Source organism: Apodemus sylvaticus, chromosome 17, assembly GCF_947179515.1.
Source record: "Apodemus sylvaticus chromosome 17, mApoSyl1.1, whole genome shotgun sequence".
NCBI classification, from domain to species: Eukaryota; Metazoa; Chordata; class Mammalia; order Rodentia; family Muridae; genus Apodemus; species Apodemus sylvaticus.
In genome coordinates, this window is record NC_067488.1 from 48,828,951 (window position 1) to 48,836,622 (window position 7,672).

Here is a 7,672-nt window from a genome sequence, read left to right on the forward strand (position 1 = left end):
CATGGACGTCGGGTCGAAGGGCACGCGTTGAACCTCATTTTACATACGTTTTCCCGCCCACTCGGGATTGACAAATAGAGTCAGTACGGGGAGTGGTTGGGTTCAAACTTAGTGAAACGCCTCGGAGACGTTTAAGTTTAGAATGTAATGAATCTACGGCGTTCTGTAGCAGCCAAATTTGATGATAATGAAGGCAAATGGAGGTATTGCGCTTCCTATCACCTCTAGTACGGAATCACACAGTGTTAGTCTCTTCGGTCCCACACAGCAACGAAACAACGGCATTGAAGCAGGCTTAGTGTCATACAACTGACTGCGTTGCTCTCGCGAGCTCTTAAGATAGAAAGGCTGACTGGAACTGCTTTTTGCCTAACCAGTTTTTTTGATGTGACCATGACTTGCCTTTAATACACCATGATTTTGGGCCCATCTCCCTCAAGTCCTGTCTCTGCCATTTCAGTCTCCAGATGCCATGTCCTGTTCATATTTTGCTCTTAACTTTCAATTTTACAAACGTGTGTGTTTACCCTGTGTGTACTTTTGTACGCCATGTCCGTGCCTGGCATTTTCGGAAGTCAAGAGTGTCAGATCTCCCTGGACCGTGGTTAATGCTGTGAACTAAAGCAACAAGTTTTCTTAACCACTGAACCATCTCTCCAGATTAAGAATTTTAATGAATTTATTTTTAGCACATCAACATGGCTTTCTTAAAAGTAAAAAAGAAGCCGGGTGGTGGTGGTGCACGCCTGTAATCCCAGCACTCTGGGAGGCAGAGGCAGGCAGATTTCTGAGTTCGAGGCCAGCCTGGTCTACAGAGTGAGTTCCAGGACAGAGAAACCCTGTCTCGAAAAACCAAAAATTAAAAAAAAAAAAAAGATTAATCTGCGTGAGTACATTGTTGCTGTCCTCAGACACACCAGAAGAGAGCATCAGATCCCATTACAGATGGTTGTGAGCCACCATGTGGTTGCTGAAAATTGAACTCAGAACCTCTGGAAGAGCAGTCAATGAGTGTCTGCTGAGCCATCTCTCCAGCCCTTCCTTTTTTCTTTTACATTTATCTGTTTTTATTTTATGTGCATCAGCGTTTTGCCTGCACACATGTCTGTGTGAGGCTGTCAGAGCTTGGAGTTACAGACAGTTGTGAGCTGCCATGGGTAAGAGGCTGTTGACTTGAAATAGGCTCCTTATCTGGACCCATCCAATGAGTCATTCATGTTAAATGTATTAAAGATTAGTATATTTGAAGAAAAAATGAATTTTGATTGATTACAGTAGCCAAACTTCACTCAGTTAAAGGAGTCAACGACCCAATAATGCAAACTGATCATAATTCAGCATGATTTATGTTTTAGAAAAACAGTGCAGTGGTGGGACATGCCTTTAAATCCCAGCACTCTGGGAGGCAGAGGCAGAGTGAGTTCCAGAACAGCCAAGGCTACACAGAGAAACCCTGTCTTGAAAAAAAAGAAAGAAAGAAAGAAGGAAAGAAAGGAAGGAAGGAAGGAAGGAAGGAAGGAAGGAAGGAAGGAAGGAAGGAAGGAAGAAAGAAAAACAAAGTAACTCTAGCTTTTGGGAATCAGGTTTTGATCTTTAATCCTGTTCTCTGTCCACAAATGCTTGCTGGCCATGTGACAGTTCTCAAGTTCTTTGATTCTGACCTGTCCTCATGGCTACCTCCTTTAACTAAGAAGAAAAGAAGGACAGGCAAATTGGTGCAATTTTGATAGGAGAGGCTGGAGGATCAGTAGATCAAAGGTATCCTTGACTACATAAGACTAGGGGAAGGTGCTTAAACTGTTTCTAAAATATGTTTAGAAAAATCAAGTCTTCAAGCTGTGTATAGGGCCATATGTCTTTAATTTCAGCACTTGGAAGGAAGAGCAAGCAGAGCTCTAAGAGTTCAAGGCCAACATGGTCAACTTAAGTAGCTGCAAGCCAGCTGTATAGTGTGACCCTGACTCAAATTAAATAAAATTTAAAATTAGCACCTTTAGAAAATTAGGACTTTTGAGTTACAAATTTGACTCAGTGGGTATAATATTTGCCTAGCCTGCATGAAGCCCTACATTTGATAACAAAGTCCAGGCATTTAGCATACACCTTCCATTCTTTCTACCTGAGAGAGACAGAATGGAACCAGGCAGATGCAGATCCACAGAACATAAAGAGAAAGCACAAACCTCTAGGTATTGTACCATAGCAATTTCCTCCCAGTTGAAACATTCCGTCCTGCAGGGGAGGCTCCTGAGACTCAGGAAGTAAGCAACTTACAAGTCTCAGGAAGTTCTTCAAGCTTACCAGATTCACAGGATATATAAACTAGGAATTGCTGAGGAGAGACTTTTCCACCTGTAGAGCTGCCTGGGTGCAGTGCAAAGGATTACCAGTGAGCTTTTGGGTGCTAGAGTTAACTGTCCTTGAGCTATCCATGCTCCTGTAGTAACTCCAGTCAACTCATTGCTTCATCAAGTTGAACTTTGGTGGAATCATTTCTCTGGTCTGTCATTTGTGTCATCTCTATATTGGTAGATATTTATTCACATTTTCTCAGGGAATTTCTCACACAAAAGGATCATGGATCCTGACTGATCCATGATCAAGAGCGATGAGGCTGTTATTTGTTTGTTTATTTTATATGTATGTGTCTGTGTTTGAGAACATGCACTTGGCTGCAGGTACCCAAGGAGTCTACAGGCCACAGATCCTTGTGGAGCTGTAGTTATAGGTTATGAGCCACCCAGTGTTACTACTAGGATCTGAACTTTGACCCACCACAAGAGCAGCACTTGCTCTTAATCACTGGGCCCTCTCTCCAGTTGTCTTAGTTAGGGTTTTACTTCTGTGAACAGACACCATGACCAAGACAACTCTTATTAAGGACAAAATTTAATTGGGGCTTGCTTACAGTTTCAGGGGGTTAGTCCATTGCCATCAAAGTGGAAACATGACAGGTAGAAGTAGAACACGCCTGAAATCCCAGCACTCTAGGAGGCAGAGGCAGGCAGATTTCTGAGTTCGAGGCCAGCCTGGTCTACAGAGTGAGTGCCAGGACAGCCAGGGCTATACAGAGAAACCCTGTCTCGGAAAAAAAAAAAACAAATCCAAAAAACCAAAAAAAAAAAAAAAAAAAAAAGTGAAAACATGGGGCTGGAGAGATGGCTCAGTGGTTAAGAGCACTGACTGCTCTTCCAAATCCTGGCAACACATGGTGGCTCACAACCATTCTTAATGAGATCTGACTCCCTCTTCTGGTGTATCTGAAGACAGCTACAGTGTACTTACATATAATAAATAAATACATCTTTACAACAAACAAACAAAAACAAACAAACAAAAAACCAAAGTGGAAACATAGCAGCATCCAGGCAGGCATGGTGCAGGAGGAGCTGAGAGTTCCACCTCTTGTTCTGAAGGCAGCTGCTAGAAGATGACTGGCTTCCCAGCAGCTAGGACAAAGGTATTAAAGCCCATGCCTGCAGTGACACACCTGCTCCTACAAGGCCACACCTCCTAATGGTGCAATGCCCTAGGTCAAGCATATACAAACCATCACACCAGTCTATGTTTTTGTTGGTTGTTTGGTTGTTGTTGTTTAGATAGTCTCAAGTACCTAAAGCTGACACTGGAACTTAAATCTGAAGCAAGCCTTAAACTAATTCTCTAATCTCCACCTCCCAAGTGCTAGGACTATAGCCAACCAGGTTCAGAAATAAGGAAGCCAGGCGGAGGTGGCCCACACCTTTAATCCCAGTACTTGGGAGGCAGAGGCAGGTGGATTTCTGAGTTTAAGGCCAGCCTGGTCTACAGAGTGAGTTCCAGGACAACCAGGGCTATATAGAGAAACCCTGTCTTGAAAATACAAAAAAAGGGGGCTGGAGAGATGGCTCAGTGGTTAAGAGCACCTACTGCTCTTCCAAATGTCCTGAGTTCAAATCCCAGCAACCACATGGTGGCTCACAACCATCCGTAAAAGACAGTTACAGTGTACTTACATGTAATAATAAATAAATCTTAAAAAAAAAAAGGAGGTGGTTTACACAGATATTGTGAAACTGTAATCTTTTGCCATGGTGCTTAATAACAAAGATGACGTTAATTTGATGGTGACCAGAGCTGCTGAAATGATGTCCTCCCAGAAGTCTTTTCGGTACAAGGTTACCACAGCCTCTGTGCAGGATCCTGGCTCTCATTCACTCAGTGGCAATATAAAAAGACACAGCAATTCAGTAATTCCAAGAGCTTTAGGAGTTGTGTGCCAGGAGGCAGGACCAGGACCTGATAGATATCACACATCTATTTCACAGGGGCAACTAGATGGGATGAATGCATCCATCTATAGCTGACTGACAAGGCCCGTCACATTGAATGCTTGAGGGAGTGCAGTGGGTGGGTGTTAAGGCACCCAGATGGCTCTTTTTTTTTTTTCGGTTTTTTGAGACAGGGTTTCTCTGTGTAGTCCTGGCTGTCCAGGAATTCACTCTGTAGACCAGGCTGGCCTTGAACTCAGAAATCCACCTGCCTCTGCCTCCCAAGTGCTGGGATTACAGGCATGCGGCACCACGCCCGGCTCAGATGACTCTTTATATTCTGTTGTATTCTTCACGAAGTGGTCTGTGCCTTAAATCCAACACTGGAGAGAACTCTGTGAGTTTCAGGCCAGCTTGGTCTACAGAGCAAAGTCCAGAACAGCCAGTATTGCATGGTGAGATCCTATTTTCAAATTAGAAACAAAGCGCCCGGGCGGTGGTGGCACATGCCTTTAATCCCAGCACTTGGGAGGCAGAGGCAGGCGGAGTTCGAGACCAGCCTGGTCTACAGAGTGAGTGCCAGGACAGCCAGGAATACACAGAGAAACCCTGTCTCAGAAAAAAAACCAAAAAAAAAAAAAAAAAAAAAAGAAACAAAGCAAAATGAAGACACTCACATTCACTATTAGTGCAACTTTCAAAAATAAAAAAATTTTTATTTTTATGGTGGCACACGCCTTTAATCCCAGCACTTGGGAGGCAGAGGCAGGCAGATTTCTGAGTTCAAGGCCAGCCTGGTCTACAGAGTGAGTTCCAGGACAGCCAGGGCTACACAGAGAAACCCTGTCTTGAAAAACCTAAATAAATAAATAAATAAATAAACAAACAAATAAATAATTAAATAAATATGAAGGCTAGCAAATAAAGGTAAATATAATGCACTCGCTCTGCCTGATGTGCTTAGTTCAATCTTTGGGACTCATTTAGTGGAAGGAAAGAAGCAACTATCACATGTTGTCCTTAGACTTCTGCACACATGCTAAATATAATGATGACAAATTAGAAGTAGCGGCTTGAGAGAGGGCTCAGTAGTTAAGAGCACTGGCAGCTCCTCCAGCACCCACAGGGTGGCTCCCAATGATTAATACTTGAGTCCCAGTGAATCCAATGCCCTCCTCTGGCTCCTGTGGGCACTGCACAATTAGGCCACACACATGCACACAGGCAAAGCACCCATATGCATAAAAATAATAAATAAAATGTTCACAAACCAAACCTTTAATTAAAAATAATTGGATAGCTCCAAAAAACAAAAAAGTAAAAAATAAAAATAAAAAAATAATTGGAGCTGGGCAGTGGTAGCACACGCTTTTTTTGTTTGTTTGTTTGTTTTTGTTTTTTGGATTTGTTTTTTTTTCCGAGAGACAGGGTTTCTCTGTGTAGCCCTGGGTGTCCTGGAACTCACTCTGTAAACCAGGCTGGCCTCGAACTCAGAAATCCGCTGCCTCCGCCTCCCAGAGTGCTGGGATTACAGGTGTGAGCCACCACCACCCGGCAAACACACACTTTTAATCCCAGCACTTGGGAGGCAGAGGCAGGCAGATTTCTGAGTTCGAGGCCAGCCTGGTCTATAGAGTGAGTTCCAGGACAGCTAGGGCTACACAGAGAAACCCAGTCTTGAAAAAGAAAAATGGGACAGCCACTCCTGGATTTTTAGCCTAGCCCAGTGGATCACTGTTGGCAAGGCTTTCTCCAGTGCCCATCTACTCCCTGGCAGTTTGGATCTGGAGATGACACTGACAGCGCTGACACCCCAGTGATCTCTCAGGAACACTCTCTTCCTTGAAGCTGGCTTGGTTCATTGTCTTACCCTGTCTTTTCCTTTCTTTGTTTGTTTTCCCCAGACATGGTTTCTCTGTATAGCCCGGGCTGTCCTGGAACTCACTTTGTAGACCAGGTTGACCTTGAACTCAGAAATCTGCCTGCCTCTGCCTCCCAAGTGCTGGGATTAAAGGCATGTGCCACCACTGCCTGGCTTTATACTGTTTTATTAGCAGATTCTATTTGCATTTCTGTAAGCCCACTTCTGACACCTCTTCCACTATTCAGTAGCCTTTTATTTGTTTTGTTTGTTTGTTTTTGAGGCAGGGTTTCTCTGTGTAGCCCCGGCTGGCCTCAAACTCAAGAGATCCACCTGCCTCTACTGGGATTAAAGGCACGTTCCACCGCTGTCAGCTATGCCTTTTAAAGTGTATAGTCATTGTGTAAATCACATATATGTAGATAGATTGATTGGTTAATTGATTTCCAGTGTGTGCTGCGTGACAAGTGTTAATATGAGTAATTAGGAATGGAATAAAATCACCTTGGCTAGATTACCAGGGTGTAGGCGGGATTATCTAGCATACTTACTGTTGAAACTGCTCTACCCCATGAATTTATTGTTACGAGATAAATCGTGGAAAGATACGAACGTGCTCATCTACTTTGTGGCGTAGAACTCTGGATAAGGTGCATATGGGCAAGAGGAGAATGTCTGCACAACATTCATGGACATGTAGTAAGTACCAGAGCTGGTGGCTCAGACCGGGAAACTTCTGACCACACACGGCTTTGTGCTTCGGGGAAAATTCTCTGTCAGGTGTGATTGCTAATGCCTGAGATCTCAGCACTTGGGATCGTCTCAAGTTCCAACTGAGTACAGGTTCTATAGTGAATTCATCAGTTCGGAACACTTGTTCTTACAGTGGACCAGAGTTTGGTTCCCACTACTCACTCGGTGACCCATAAAGGTCTGCAGCTCCGGTTCTAGGGAACCCCACACCCTCTCCTGACCTCCTCAGGCACTGTATTTATACGATGCACATACAAACATGCAGGCAGGCAGGCACTAACACAAAATAAAGATTTAAAGACAAAATGAAAAAAGTCGTCCAATCTACAAAGTTATAAAGATTTTTCTCTTGTTTTCTTCTAGAAATTTTATAGGATCATAGTATAATAGCTGCCTCAAAGATTTCTCATGGGTAAGGTAACACTGGCCTGAAACTCCATTCACAGGGGTAAAGAAGCAGGAGGAATAGAAGTTCAAAACCATGCCCCTCCACAGGGTGAGTTTCAGAGGCCAGCCTAAGAGACCCTATCTCAAAAACAAAACAAAACAGAAACAACAAATAAGAACAAAACAAAACAAAAACCCAGGAGCCCTAAAGGTCAAATTGTGTTGGGGTTGGGAGAGGGTAGGGTGTACTTATTGACCACCTACTGTTTGTGAGGCTTTTGGATATAGACAAAACCTGACCAGCAGGAGCCCAGACAGAGGAGGCAATGGGAGAAATAAGTACATAATTAATTATTGGATTAAGGAAAGGGGTGGGGAGCTGTGGTGGAAAGGGAAGGGAATCTCAGGTCTGTTTTTTCCC